The 13,467-nt window shown below is 44.3% G+C and overlaps 1 non-coding gene across 1 annotated transcript; it reads left to right on the top strand.

Moving 5' to 3' along the window:
* Positions 1-2,838: 2,838 nt before the first annotated feature.
* On the top strand, positions 2,839-2,976 carry LOC119937047. Its single transcript, XR_005453914.1, has one exon. It is a non-coding gene; the product is annotated as a small nucleolar RNA SNORA7 (small nucleolar RNA).
* Positions 2,977-13,467: the final 10,491 nt, after the last annotated feature.

The following is a 13,467-nucleotide window of genomic DNA, read 5'->3' as shown; positions in this document are numbered from 1 at the left end:
GAGTCTACTATATACCGAGTTAGAGACTAGGCATTCAGGAGAATACAGGGTCAGGTGATAATAATAATAATGGCATTTGTTAAGTGCTTACCATGTGCAAAGCACTGTTCTAAGCACCGGGGAGGATACAAAGTGATCAGGTTGTTCCATGTGGGGCTCACTGTCTTAATCCCCATTTTACAGATGAGGTAACAGGCACAGAGATGTGAAATGACTTGCCCAAAGTCATACAGCTGACAAGTGATGGAGCTGGGATTCAAACCCAGGACTTCTGACTTCCAAGCCCGGGCTCTTGCCACTGAACCATGCTGCAGGAAGCAATGGTTTTTATTGACCACTTACTATGTGCAGAGCACTGTACTAAATGCTTGGGAAAGGACCATAGAATCAACAGGCACATTCCCTGCCCATAACAAGGAACCTACAGTTTAGCAGGAGAGACAGATCCCAAGTAAAGATAGTAGAAGAAAAGGAAAACTGGTGAATAAGTGACTGAATTGGAGGGTTTGGGAGTTGATATATTCAGAAATGCTTTGGGTGCCAGTGAGTGCATAAATATGTAGATGGTGCTCAAGTACTTGAGGTGATAATTAGGATAATAATAATTGTGATATTTATTAAGCACTTACCATGGAAGAAGCACATAGTAAGCATAGAGAATCAGTGTGGCCTAGTGGATGTGCATTTAGCTTTAATTCTATTTGTTCTGACAACTTGACATCTGTCCCCAAGTTTTGGTTGGTTGTCTGTCTCCCCCTTCTAGACTGTGAGCCCATTGTTGGGTAGGGACCGTCTCTATGTGTTGCCATCTTGTACTTCCCAAGCGCTTATTACAGTGCTCTGCAAACAGTAAGCGCTCAATAAACATGACAATGAATGAATAATAATAATAATAATGGCATTTATTAAGCTCTATGTGCAAAGCACTGTTCTAAGCACTGGGGAGGTTACAAGTTGATCAGGTTGTCCCATGGGGGGCTCACAGTCTTAATCCCCATTTTACAGATGAGGTAACCAAGGCACAGAGAAGTTAAATGACTTGCCCAAAGTCACATGGCTGACAATTGGCAGAGCTGGGATTTGAACCCATGACCACTGACTCTAAAGCTCGTGCTCTTTCCACTGAGCCACGCTGCTTCGGAAGCTCAGGTGGAGGGGGTGAACTTGGAGAGGAGGCAGGAGATCTCTTCTTTCATTCATTCAATGAATGAATAAAGCATGTACCAGGGAGCCAGTGGATCTAGGTTCTAAACCTGGCTCTGCCACTTATCTTTTGTGGGACGTTGGTTAAGTCACTTAACTTTTGTGACTCCTTTACCTCACCTGTAAAATGGGGATTAAGACTGTGCCTCATGTGTCACAAGGACTGTGTCCAACTTGATTAACTTGTATTTATCCCAAGTGCTTAGTACAGTGTCTAGCAATAGTAAGCACTTAAGAATAACATGTGCTCATATCCATAATTTATTTCTATTAATAATAATTAGGGTATTTGTTATGCACTTACTATGTGCCAGACACTGTACTAATCGCTGGGGTGGATACAAGCAAAACAGGCTGGACACAGTCCCTAGCCCTCATAGGGTTCACAGTCTTATTCTCCATTTTACAGATGAGGGAACTGTGGCACAGTGAAGTGCAGTGACTTGACTAAAATCACACAGCATACAATTGGTACAGATGGGATTAGAACCCATGACCTGACTTCCAGCCCACGCTCTATCCACTATGCCATGTTACTTCTCTATTATTAGGCTGTACACTTGTTGTGAGGAGGGAACTTATCTACCACTGTTACATGGGTACTCTCTCAGGCACTTAATACAGTGCTCTGTGCACAGTACGTGCTTAATAAATATGATAGATACCCTCATTCTCTTATTCAGTTCACCCAGGTGGTCCTTCTAGCAGAAAGCAACTGGATACTTTCAGAACTGGGCAAATAATGATTGCAATAACAACTGTGGTACCTGTTAAGTGCTTACTTTTTTCCAGACATTGTTCTAAGCACTGGGGTAGATACAAGGTAACCACATTGCCCCACATGGGGCAAACACTCTTAATACCTAATTTACACAGGAGGTAACAGAGGCACAGAGAAGTGAAATGACTTGCACAAGGTCACACAGAGGACAAGTGGTGGAGCAGGGATTAGAACCCAAGTCCTTCAGACTCCCAGGCCTGTTATCTATCCACTAGGTCACAGTGGTTTTTTTTTAATGGCATTTATTAAGCACTTACTATGTGCAAAGCACTGTTCTAAGTGCTAGGGAGGTTACAAGGTGATCAGGTTGTCCCAAGTGGGGGGGCTCACAGTCTTTATCGTCTTTTAGAGGCGGTCTTTTAGTGTCACGTTCTTTTAGAAGCTGCTGTGGCTCAGTGGAAAGAGCCTGGGCTTTGGAGTCAGAGGTCATGGATTCAAATCCCATCTCTGCCAACTGTCAGCTGTGTGACTTTGGGCTAGTCACTTAACTTCTCTGTGCCTCAGTTACCTCATCTGTAAAATGGGGATTAAAATTGTGAGCCCCGTGGGACAACCTGATCATCTTGTAACCTCCCCAGCGCTTAGAACAGTGCTTTGCACATAGTAAGCGCTTAAATACCAACATTATTATTATTTATCCTCATTATACAGATGAGGTAACTGAGGCACAGAGAAGTGAAGTGACTTGCCCAAAGGCACACAGCTGACACTTGGTGGAGCTGGGATTTGAACCCATGACCTCTGACTCCAAAGCCAGGGCTCTTTCCACTGAGCCACGCTGCTTCTCCAGGGAGTTTTCGAAGTGACAAATATAGTATAACAGACCATATATAGAAGCTTGATACCATACTGTGACCCTCTCAGGGTCGCTCCTGGAGAGTTTCCAGTACTCTACCAGTCTCATCTAAGGGAGGGAGAGTCAAGCAGAGGCATACCCATTCCATTCCTAGTTTGGCCAGTGGCTAGAGAGTGGAAGGCAATCTGTTACAAGTCAAAACTCCCTTGTGCTGAGCAGCAGCAGCATGGGAGAGAGTGGAGGTCAGAAACTCAAGTTTACTGCACAGAAAGAGGGAATGGTAAACCACTTCCAGATTTTTAACCAAGAAAACTCAATGGATACACTACCAGAACAATGGCAGGGGTAGGTGAGGCATTCTGGGAGCGATAAGTCTATGGCGTCGCTATGAGTCAGAGACAACTCAGTAGCATAAGACAAGAAAAGACCATACTGTGGATATTTTGAGGGCAGAGGCACCTAGTCTTATTGACACAACTTACCCAAGCACTTCCTAGAGTTTTCCTAAATAAATACCATTGACTAGTAAGCTCCTCGTGGGCAGGGAATATGTCTGTTACATTGTTATACTGTATTCTCCCAAGCACTTTAGTACAGTGCTCTGCACCCAGGAAGCACTAAATAAGATTGAGTGACTAATTTGGGTGGCAAATGCAGTAAGCAGAGCTAGGCTGAAGCGGTTCAGTGACAGAATAATAACAAACCAGTCAACCAGGAATGGCTCACAATCAACATTCAGCAAAAACACACCAGGGAAATCATATATCACTCAATTGTAATTAATGAACATTTCACTAAATCCTGGGGAAAGTAACAATAGAATCAGTAGAAATAATCCATGCCCTAAAGGATCTTACAATCATTCATTCATGTGATCTATTTATTAAGCACTCGCTGTGTGCAGAGCAGTGTACTTAGCACTTGGGAAAGGACAGTACAACAATAAACAGTCACATTCTCTCCCACAGTGAGCTTCCTGTCTTGGTGGTTTCGGGGCGTTGGGGGTGGGAGACAGACCTCAATGTAAATAAATAAAATGACAGATATATACATAAGTGCTGTGGGGAGGGGGAACCAAAGGGAGCAAGTCAGGGTGATGCAGAAGGAATATTAATAATAATCATCATCATCATCAATCATATTTATTGAGCGCTTACTGTATGCAGAGCACTGTACTAAGCGCTTGGGAAGTACAAATTGGCAACATATAGAGACAGTCCCTACCCAACAGTGGGCTCACAGTCTAAAAGGGGGAGACAGAGAACAAAACCAGTCTAAAAGTCTAAAATCATGATAATGATGGTATTTGTTTAGCACTTACAATGTGCAGAGTACTGTTCTAAGCACTGGGGTAGATACACGGTGATCAGATTGTCCCACCTGGGGCTCAGCCTTACTCCCCATTTTACAGATGAGGTAACAGGCACAGAGAAGTGAAGTGACTTGCCCAAAGTCACACAGCTGGTAAGTGGTGGGACCGGGATTAGAACCCATGACCTCTGACTCCCAAGCCTATGCTCTTTCCACTGAGCAATGCTGCTTTGCTAAGGAAATGGGAGATGAGGAAAAGTGGGGTTTAGTTTGGAAGGGCCTCTTGGAGAGGTGCCTTCAGTAAGGCTTTGAAGGGAGGGAGAGAAATTGTTGGATTTGAGGAGGAAGGGCATTCCAGGCCAGAAGCAAGATGTGAGCCGGGGTCAGGGGCACGACAGGTGAGATGGAGGCACAGTGAGAAGGTTAACACTAGAGGAGCAAAGCGTGCAGGCTGGGTTGTAGAAGGACAGAAGCAAAATAAGGTAAGAGGGGGCTAGGTGATGGAGTGCCTTAAAGCCAATGGTGAGGAGCTTTTGTTTGATGCAGAGTTGGACGGGCAATCACTGGAGATTTCTGAAGATGGGGTGACATTTTCTGAACACAGTGGTATTTATTGAATGCTTACAGTTTGCAGAACACTGTACTAAGCACTTGGAAGAATACAGTACAACTAAATTAGCAGATACATTCCCTCTCCTCAATGAGTTTATAGTCTAGAAGTGGAGACAAACATTAACGTGGGTAAATAGTTCATAACATATAATTTTAAGATAGTACATAAGTACTGCGGGGTTAAATATATAAAACAGATATATAGCATTGTTATATAGCCCCACAGCATTTATATGCATACCTGTAATTTATTTTAATGTCTGTCTTTCCCTCTAGACCGCAAGCTCCTTGTGAGCAGGAAACATGTCTACCAATTCTGTAGCATTGTACTCTCCCAAGTACTTAGAACAGTGCTCTGCACTCACTAAGCATTCAATTTATTCATTCATTCGATCGTATTTATTGAAGAGAAATTTAAGAGAAGCAGCATGGATCAGCGGAAAGAGCATGGGCTTGGGAATCAGAGGTTATGGGTTCTAATCCCGGCTCTGCCACTTGTCAACTGTGTGACTTTGAGCAAGTCACTTCACTTCTCTGGGACTCAGTTACTCATCTGGAAAATGGGGATTAAAACTGTGAGCCCCATGTGGGACAACCTGATTACCTTGTATCCCCCCAGCATTTAGAACAGTGCTTTGCATATAGTAAGCGCTTAACGAATGTCATCATTATTATTACTGAGCACTGTACTAAGCACTTGGGAAAGTACAATGCAACAGTAAATGAGCAGACACATTCCCTGCCCACGACTAGCTCATGGTCTATAGTGGGGGAAACAGACATCAATATAAATAAGGAGATTACAGATATGTAAACAAATGCTGTGGGGAAAAAAAAAAATCAGAGGAGCAAGTCAGAGCGATACAGAAAGGAGTGGGAGAAGAGGAAAGGTGGGGGCCTAGTCTGGGAAGACATCTTGGAGGAGATGTGCCTTCAAAAAAGCTTTGAAGCAGGAGATGGTAATTGTCTATCAGATTTGAGGAGAGAGGTCACACAAGGCCAGAAGCAGGACATGGGCAGGGGGTTGGCAGTGAAATAGGTGAGATTGAGGCACAGTGAGAATGTTGGCATTAGAGTAGCGAAGTGTGAGGGATGGGTTGTAGTAAGAGAGTACCGAGGTAAGGTAGGAGAGGGCAAGGTAGTGGAATGCTTTGAAGCCAGTGGTGTGGAGTTTTTGTTTGATGTAGAGGTGGATGGGCAACCACTGGAGCTTTTTGAGGAGTGGGGTGACATGTCTTAAGAGTTTTTGTAGAAAAAGATCTGGGCAGCAGAGTGAAGTATAGACTGTAGTGGGGAGAGACTGGGAGGTCAGCAAGGAGGCTGATGCATAATCCAGGCAGGATAGGATGAGAGATTGTATTAACATGGTATCAGTTTAGATGCAGAGGAAAGGGTGGATTTTAGCGATGCTGTGAAGGTAGGATCAAGAGGATTTAGTGATGGGCTGAATGATAGAGAGTCGTCGAGCCAAGGTTCCGGGCTCACGAGACAGGAAGGGCGTTTGTGTCATCTATAGTGACGGGAAAGTCTTGGGGAGGACAGGGTATGGGTGGAAAGATAAGGAGTTCAGTTTTGGACATGTTAAGCTTGAGATGATGGGAGGACATCCAAGTAAAGGTGTCCTGAAGGCAAGAGGAAATACAAGACTGCAGAGAGGGAGAGGCCTAGAAATGTAGACTTGGGTATGATCCACGTAGAGATGTTAGTTGAAGCCACAGTAGTGAACAAGCTCTCCAAGAGAGTGGGTGTAGATGGAGAATAGAAGGGGACCCAGAACTGAACTTTGCAGGACCCCCATAAGTAGGGGGTGGGATGTGAGGAGGAGCCCAAGAATGAGACTGGAATGAACAGCCAGAGAGATAAGAGGAGAACCAGGAGAGGCCAGAAACAGTGAAGCCAAGGTTGGATAAAGTTTCCAGGATCAGGGGGTGGTCCACAGTGTTGAAGGCAGCTAAGACATTGAGGAGGATCAGGATGGACTAGAGTCTGTTGGATTTGGCAAGGAGATGATCATGCGTGACTCAAGGAGTTTGGAGAGGAATGGCAGGAGGGAAGTGGGACAATAACTGGATGGAGTCATGGGATCAAGACTCCCTTGAAAGAGTAGAGAAGGCTGTCAGTTTTTTTGTCCCAGATCAAAATGGACTGGGCTATTTTGGACAGCCAAATAAAATTGAATAACTAGGTGAGTTTTGTTTTGCTTTTGTTTTTCAATGATCCAAACTAATTAGGTCAGATAAACTTAAACTTGTGGATAATTGGTTTTCTATTGTTTAGGGCCTTGTGTGAATTCACTAGTGCTCTGCACACAGTAAGTGCTCAATAAATACGATTGATTGAATGAATGAACTCCTGAAGGATTATTATTGTTACTATGATGCAGTCATTCATTCAATTTTATTTACTGAGCACTTACTGTGGCAGAGCACTGTACTAAGCACTTGGGAAGTTCAAGTCAGCAACATATAGAGACAGTCCCTACCCAACAATGGACTCACAGTCTAGATGGGGGAGACAGACAACAAAACAAAACATATAGACAGGTGTCAAAATCGTCAGAACAAATAGAATTAAGGCTATATGCACATGTCATTAACAAAATAAATAGAATAGTAAATATGTACAAATAGAGTAATAGATCTGTACAAATATATATATACAGGTGCTGTGGGGAGGGGAAGGAGGTAGGGCTGGGGGGATTGGGAGGAGGAGAGGAAAAATGGGGCTTGGTCTGGGAAGACCTCTTGAAGGAGGTTAGCTCTCAGTAGGGCTTTGAAGGGAGAAAGAAAGCTAGCTTGGTGGATGTGCAGAGGAGGGCATTCCAGGCCAGGGGGATGACATGGGCTGGGGGTCGACGGCGGGACAGGTGAGAATGAGGTACAGTGAGGAGGTTAGCAGCAGAGGGTGTGGGCTGGGCTGTAGAAGGAGAGAAGGGAGATGAGGTAGGAGGGGGCGAGGTGATGGGGAGCCTTGAAGCCGAGAGTGAGGAGTTTTTGCTTGATTCGTAGGTTAACAGGTGGACACCGGAGATTTTTGAGGAGGGGAGTAACATGCCCAGGGCATTTCTGCACAGAGATAATCCAGGCAGCAGAGTGAAGTATAGACTGAAGTGGGGAGAAACAGGAGGATGGGAGATCAGAGAGGAGGCTGATGCAGTAATCCAGTCGGGATAGAATGAGAGATTGAACGAGCAAAGTAGCAGTTTGGATGGAGAGGAAAGAGCAGATCTTGGCAATGTTGTGGAGTCGAGACTGGCAGGTTTTGGTGATGGATTGGATGTGTGGGGTGAACAAGAGAGTGGAGTCAAGGATGACACCAAGGTTGCAGGCTTGAGAGACGGGAAGGATGGTAGTGTCGTCTATGGCGATGGGAAATTCAGGGAGAGGGCAGTGTTTGGGAGTGAAGATAAGGAGTTCAGTCTTGGACATATTGAGTTTTAGATGGCGGACAGACATCTAGATGGAGATGTCCCGAAGGCAGGAGAAGATACGATCCTGGAGGGAGGGAGAGAGAGCAGGGACAGAGATGTAGATTTGGGTCCTTAGTATGGGCAAGGCAGTCTGCAAAGTGCTGAGGTGTAATATCAGAAAATAAAACAGACAGGATCCCTGGCCCACAGGGGCCTGGCCACTAAATAACAGAAGATAATGCAAACACAAGGAAAAAAAGTGCAAATCAATCAATATCAATAGCAAAAATGGTTCCCCATTCATCTCCTTCTCTTGTCTTATGTTGTCGAGTCATCATCATCATCATCATTCATATTTATTGAGCACTTACTGTGTGCAGAGCACTGTACTAAGCGCTTGGGAAGTACAAGTTGGCAACATATAGAGACAGTCCCTACTCAACAGTGGGCTCACAGTCTAAAAGGGGGAAGACAGAGAACAAAACCAAACATACTAACAAAATAAAATAAATAGAATAGATATGTACAAGTAAAATAAAAAAATAAATAGAGTAATAAATATGTACAAACATATATACGTATATACAGGTGCTGTGGGGAAGGGAAGGAAGTAAGATGGGGGGATGGAGTGGGGGACGAGGGGGAGAGGAAGGAAGGGGCTCAGTCTGGGAAGGCCTCCTGCAGTAGGTGAGCTCTCAGCAGGGCCTTGAAGGGAGGAAGAGAGCTAGCTTGGCGGGTGGACAGAGGGAGGGCATTCCAGGCCCGGGGGATGACGTGGGCCGGGGGTCGATGGCGGAACAGGCGAGAACGAGGTACGGTGAGGAGATTAGCGGCAGAGGAGCAGAGGGTGCGGGGTGGGCTGTAGAAGGAGAGAAGGGAGGTGAGGTAGGAGGGGGCGAGGCATAGTGACACTACGGACACATCTCTCCCAGAACACCCCACCTCCATCTGCAATCGTTCCAGTAGTGGATCCAAAGAGTTTTCTTGGTAAGAATAGGGAAGTGGTTTACCACTGCCTCCTTCTGCAGAGTCAACTTGAGTCTCTGCCCTCAACTCTCTCCCATGCCGCTGCTGCCCAGCCCAGGTGAGTTTTGCCTTGTAACAGATTGACTTCCACTCACTAGCCACTGGCCAAACTAGGAATAGAATGGATATGCCTCTGCTTGACTCTCCCTCCCACAGTTGATACTGGTACTACCCTGATAGGGGATATTCACCTCCACTCACACAAATTCTTTACCATCTGCATTAAAGCACTCGGTTACCTTGCCCCCTTCTTACCTTGCCTCCCTGATTTCATGTGAGCAGCACAACTTAGTGGAGAGAGCATGGGCTTGGGAGTCAGAGGGCATGAATTCTAATCCCAGCTCCACTACTTGTCTGCTGTGTGACCTTGGGCAAGTCACTTCACTGAGCCAGTTACCTCATCTGTACAATGGGGATTGAGACTGAGCCCCACATGGGACAGGGATTGTGTCCAACCTAATTTGCTCATATCCACCCCAGTGCTTAGTACAGTGCCTGGCACATAGTAAGCCCTTACAAATACCACAATTTTTATTACCATTCCCTAGCCTAAGAACTCCTTTCCTAACAACAGTCCACCAGACCCCAGCTCCACCCGTCTTGAAAACTATCTGAAAATCCTCTCAGTCTGTAAAATTTACCTGAAAAAGATTCACAACATCCTCGTTGCATCTACTAAACTCCAACTCTAGTCCTTGAACTTTTGCAGTATGCTCTTTTAAAATGGATATACTCATTACCTATTTGGCTGCTTCATGCGGATTCATTGGTATTACATTGGTATTATTCCTCCTGCTCCACTATTTAAAAAAAAATATTTTTGGCCACCTGTCTCCCCCAATTAAATTGAAATTTCTTTGAGAACCAAGAACATGGATCTGGCTTCTGTTGTACTCTCTCAAGCACTTAGTCCAGTACTTTTCATGTAGTAATAGTAGTAGTAACTACAGCTAATGCACACATCTTTCAACTTCGGTTGCTTCCTCCTACCTATAATTTTAGTTTCTATCTCCCTAGTTAATGGTATTTGAGTGCTTACTGTGTGCAGAGCAATAAATCAGTTGTGTTCACTGAGTACTTATTGTGTGCAGAGTATTATGCTAAGTATTTGGGAGAGTACAGTGTAACAGTATAACAGAGTTGCTAGACATTCCCTATCTACAGTGAGATTACAGTGTGGAAGGGTATACAGATAATATAAATTTGTAATATATAATTTATAGATACATACATAAGCACTGTGGGGTGAATATCAAATGTCCAAAGGCCACAGATCCAAGTGCAGAGTGTTCATCCAATTTTATTTATTGAGCACTTACTGTGTCCTATTTTTAAGAGTACAATATAATAGAGTTGATGGATACAATCCATACACTCCAGGAGCTTACAGTCTAAAGCGGGGGGTGGGGGTGGGGGGGGGGGAAGATGGACATTAAAATAAATTTCAGATAGGGGAAAAACAGTGAACAAAGATATGTACATTTAAGTGCTGTGTGGCTAGGGGAAGGTATCAAAGTGTTTAGTGGGTTACAGATCCAAGGGCACAGGAAAAGGGAAGGAGAATAAGGAGGAGAAATTCATTCAATTGTATTTTAGCATTTACTACATGCAGAGCACTATGTTAAGTGTTTGGGAGAGTACACTATAAGAATAAATGGACAGATGAGGGCTTATAGTTGCAGGGGGGGCTCTTGGAGGGGATGTGATTTTTAACAAGGTTTAGAAGGTGTGGAGAGTGGTGGTCTGCCATATATAAAGGGGGAGGGGGTTTTAGAACAGCGGAAGGATGTGGGTAAGGGGTTGATAGTGAGAAATAAGATAGAAGTACAGTAAATAGCCTGGTAATTATCATCATCATCCAGTGCCATCTAGTTGTTTCCAACTCCTAGGGGCTCTCTGGACATATTTTCTCCAGAACACCCTATTTTCTGCCATAATCCATTAACTTGCTAACGTTTTTTTCCGTTATTGTTGTTATGGTTTTTATCTATCTAGCCGCTGGTCTGCCTCTTCCATGTTTTCCCTGGACTTTTCCTAGCATTAAATGTCTTCTCCAGAGAATTAATCCTCCCGATGATGTGTCCAAAGTATGCCGTCGAGTCATTTGGACTTCCAAAAACCACACTGATTTAATTTCCTCCAAAACACGTTTGTTTTTTGGGCAGTCCATGGTATTCGCAAAAGCTTTCGCCAACACCACATTTCAAAAGAATTGATGTTCCTTCTATCCTGTTTTTCCAACTGTCCAGCTTTCAGATCCGTCACTAGAAACACTAGAATTGACAATTTGTAGTTTCGTGGCAATTGTTACATCGACACTATCGCAAGGTGACCCTGGGGTATCGACCATCTCAAGGTCAAATGTTATCTCGTGACCACCAGAGCTAGCAGGCAGAACTTTGGAAGTGAGGGTGGGACACTGCCACCACAACCAAAACTACTAGATTGACAGCCCAAGCCGGGAATACAGAAGGTATCCTTCCCCCCCGTGCCAATCAAATCAGGTATGGAGGAGGGGGGAGGGTAGAGGTTGGATAAACTGAGGCTGGAAACTGGAATGGCCTAGGAGGACAGGTGATAAATACCTGTAGCCTCTGACCTTTAGGGGCAGAATACAGACGCAGCAGCCGCCCATATGTCTTTCTCTGCCCTGAAGGTCAGATGCCCACTCTGCAATCAGAACCAACACACTGAAGAAAGGGTAGTGGGATGGGTGAGTGTCTCGCCAGATGTTTGTGGGTGGGAATCAGGTGCCCCGCTGTGGATGGGGAACATAAGTGGATTCCTTCCATGTAGAGAGAGCACATGGTGAGAGCTAGCCACCCACCATGTGCACGGAGAATGTAATGGATTCCTTCCGTGCGGGAAAGTAAGTGGATTTCTTCCATGAGGGAAAGTAAGTGGATTCTTCCCGAGTGGGAAGTGCACATGGGTGAGAGCTAGTCGCCTCACCCACACGCGATTAATGTATGATTGTGTCCCTCCCATTAGGGAAGCTCTAATATTGCTACTTGATTACATTCCTCCTGAAAGGGAAGTTCAATCCATTGTGCCTAAACAATTAAATAATTCAATTCACCTCACAGAATACATTTTATATAAAACTCAGGCTTTCCGTCCCCAGCCCCTCTCTCTGTCTCTCGCCGTGCCGATTACTGAAGGAACCCGTCCCCGGATGACAAGCACAGTTCATGATTTTTTCCAGGCTCTTCATAACAAATCTTCCTAACATTAATCTTCAGCATATTTCTTGACTACTAGCTCCTTTATTATTGTCAATCCCAGAAGAGAAAAATTGTCAACTGTTTCAATCTCCTCTACATCCGCTATAAATGTGTTAAAACTTCCAGATATCATGATCTTTGTTTTCTTGACATTCAAGTGCAGTCTAGTGATAGAGGAGCAAAATGCTAGTCGGGCAGTAGTAGAAAATAAAGGTGAGGGAGGAAAGGGAGAGCTGATTGAGGGGCTTAGAGTCAATGGTAAAAAACTTCCATTTCATGCAGAGATGGATGAGAAACCATTAGAAGTCTTTGAGGAGAGGAAAGACAAGGACTGAGCCGATTTCATTTTATTTTTAGAAACCAGGAAATTGGGGGAGGTGGAAGCCAGATGGGAAGGGGTCAAGGAGGGAATTGGAAGAGAGAAAATAGAGGCAATGTGTGTGAACAACTCACTCAAGTTTGGAAATGAATGATTGGAGGGAGACAGGGTGATAACTGGAGGGTATCGAGAGGGTCAAAGGAGGGTTTTTTAGGATAGAGGAGACATAGGCATATTTGAAAGTCATGGGGAAGGAGACATTGGATAGTGAGCAGGGTGGAAGAAGGGAGGAGCCAAGTGTTTAGAAGCAGGATGGCGTAATGGATAGAGCATGGGCCTGGGAGTAAGGTGGTCATGGGTTCTAATCCCAGCTCCACCACATGTCTACTGTGTGGCCTTGGGCAAATTACAACTTCTTTGGGCCTCAGTTACCTTATCTGTAAAATGGGGATTAAGACTTTGAGCCCCATGTGGGACAAAGGACTGTGTCCAATCTGCTTTGCTTATATCCAGCCCTGTGCTTAGAACAGTACCTGGTAAAAAGTAAGTGCTTAAATATCATAATTATCATTATGATTGATCATGTGTGATGGGCAATTCTTCCCTCTTGAAATATTGCCGAAAAGAGCTTAGCCAAGCCAAAATACTGTACTAAGCACTGGAGTAGATATATTATCAGATCAGATAATAATAATAATAATAATAAGTATTTAGAACAGTGTTTTGCACATAGTAAGCACTTAAATGCCATCATTATTATTACTATTATTAATAATGATGGCATTT

Source organism: Tachyglossus aculeatus, chromosome 1, assembly GCF_015852505.1.
Source record: "Tachyglossus aculeatus isolate mTacAcu1 chromosome 1, mTacAcu1.pri, whole genome shotgun sequence".
NCBI classification, from domain to species: domain Eukaryota; kingdom Metazoa; phylum Chordata; class Mammalia; order Monotremata; family Tachyglossidae; genus Tachyglossus; species Tachyglossus aculeatus.
The sequence above is the reverse complement of the archived record's forward strand: the minus strand, read 5'-3'. Positions and strand labels throughout refer to the sequence as shown.